The sequence below is a fragment of the Triticum dicoccoides genome, chromosome 3B (genome assembly GCF_002162155.2).
Source record: "Triticum dicoccoides isolate Atlit2015 ecotype Zavitan chromosome 3B, WEW_v2.0, whole genome shotgun sequence".
NCBI lineage: Eukaryota > Viridiplantae > Streptophyta > Magnoliopsida > Poales > Poaceae > Triticum > Triticum dicoccoides.
Window position 1 is genome coordinate 846,278,402 of NC_041385.1, and position 2,492 is coordinate 846,280,893.

Consider the following 2,492-nt stretch of genomic DNA (forward strand, 5'->3'; position numbering starts at 1 on the left):
GTCCCGGTTGTGTTACGAACCGGGACTAAAGGCCCTTCACATGGCCGCTCTCTGGAGCTCCACCTTTAGTCCCGGTTGGTAACACTAACCGGGACTAAAGGAATTTTTTTGAAATTTTGTTTTTCTGAATTTTTTTGAATTTTTTTCTTATTTGACAATTCAATCTTTAATCACCCCTCATCACTGCTCAATTATGAACCACTCATTCCAAATTGTCGAACTTCCTAGCCGGTCATCCATCCTCTCACTACTCTAGCCTGAGCACGCTTAATTTTTGAGTTCTATTCCCCCTAGTTTTCAAGTCTGCACTTGTTGTTCTTTAATCACCCCTCAAGTCTGCACTAAGTTGTCAATCCTATTAACCATTAGGAGTTGAACTTGAGCATTAAGCACCGTTTGAGTTTGAAACTATTATTTAAAAAACAATAATTATTTATTAACACTAATATTTCCTGAATAAGTAGTTTGACCATAGTTTGACCAGATTTGAAAATAGTTTGACCACAGTTTGACTAGATTTGACCATAGTTTGACCAAAAGTAAAAAAACTAACAATAATTATTTATTAACACTAATATTTCTTGAATAAGTAGTTTGACCATAGTTTGACCAGATTTGACCACACTTTGACCATAGTTTGACCACACTTTGACCAAAAGTCAAAAAACTAAAAATAATTATTTATTAACACTAATATTTCTTGAATAAGTAGTTTGACCAGATTTAACCAAAAAATCGAAAAAATTGAAATTTGAGCATATCTTTTTTTCCTTTCAGAATTTGAGTATTCTCAAAATTTGCAAATAGGCCTACGGCGGTAAAAATCGGATGCGGATTTTTGTGCTGATTTTTTTGATATATTATGCTTTTTTCGACATCGTATGCAAAAGATATGACCGATTTACTTTTTTTATAACACTTTTTTTGCAAAACATGTTCGAATTTAAGTTTTTTAATTTTCCTAACTAGTAGGTGTAGTAACATAACTACATCTCGAAGGATTTTAAGTTTTGATGTTTTTATCATTTTCTTTTGTTTTTTACAAAACTGAAAAGGCGATCCACTGGGGGTATAGAGTTTGAACATTTAGTCCCGGTTTGAGACATGAACCGGGACTAAAGGGTGCGATGCCCTTTAGTCCCGGTTTATGTCTCAAACCGGGACTAAAGGTCCCATTTGAACCGGGACTAATGCCTTCCCCACACATTAGCTGCTCGAACTGGGACTAATGCTCACATTAGTCCCAGCTCATGATGCAACCGGGACTAATGTGTATATTGGGCTGTGACCAAAGCTCTATTTTATACTGGTGTGAGTTACATTTTTCAGTATAATAAGATTTTATAAGTATTATAATTTTGAAAAGAGTTTACTGTCGGCCTGAACTCGCAGGCGATACTTCAATATATAGAGTTGCGTTCATGGGCTCATGATGTGGGGCGATGTGTCCTAAGACAGATGTATTTTTTCGGCGGCGGTCGATGATGGATAGTGGATGCTTTGAGCGATGATTAGGAACGGGAGAGAGTATCCAATCGAACACCATACTCCATTTTACTATCAACTAGAGTAACATGAATACTTATTTGTAAAGCTTAAAACTTATGACTTTTTGCCGAAAAAGGGTTTCCCCCGCTTTGTATACAAAGCAACCAACCGATACATCCAACATGGGTGCTGGGGCGGAAGCAGCACATTCACGCCCAAAAGAAAAGAAAGAGAAAATACAAAAGAAACTAATGCCAACAACAACGGATCAACAAAAAATGAAGAAGCCTCATGGCCACTGCACCCACCGGAGATCGCGCACCAAGCTCCGAGCCTCCGAAGCGCCGGTACCAATCAGCACCTCCAAGAAGGGACGCGGCGGTGACGACGCTGCTGCCAAGGGTTTCCCCCGGTACGCTGTGAGGAGAGAGGGAGTGTAGCCCCGACGCCCTTCAGGAAGGTCGGGCGGTACCCACAAGCACCACTGCGTCAGTGTCGGCCAAGCCGACAGGGATTTCTCCCGATCCCAACCTTCACCTCAGGCACTCTAGGACTCGCCACCAAACAGACCCTCACCCTGCGCCAACCCGGTCACGAAGCTTCTCACGCCGTCTCACCACGGCACCGTGAAGCACATGGTCTGCACAAAGGAGGAGAGGAGCCGGGACTGGGGCAGCTGCACCGTCGGCACGCGGGAGGGCCCCACCTCCACCGTCGAAGACGGTAGCTGATCGGACGCAATAGCAGAAACATACCAGGCCCGTGGCCGCACAGGCCCAGCCGGGATCTCCAAGGCCCGTTAAAGTTCCCGCCTTCACGCTGCAGCCGGCACGCCGTCGACGCTGCCACCCCTGTCCAAGCCGCTCCCCAGCCTCCCCGCACAGAGAGCTGCCAAGTGGAAGCACCACCACCACGCGCGCCGCCGGCCACCACCAAACTTATTTTTTTTCAAGGTCAAAAATATTTTTTGGGTTGTTTTATAGGAGCATGCGATAGGATACACC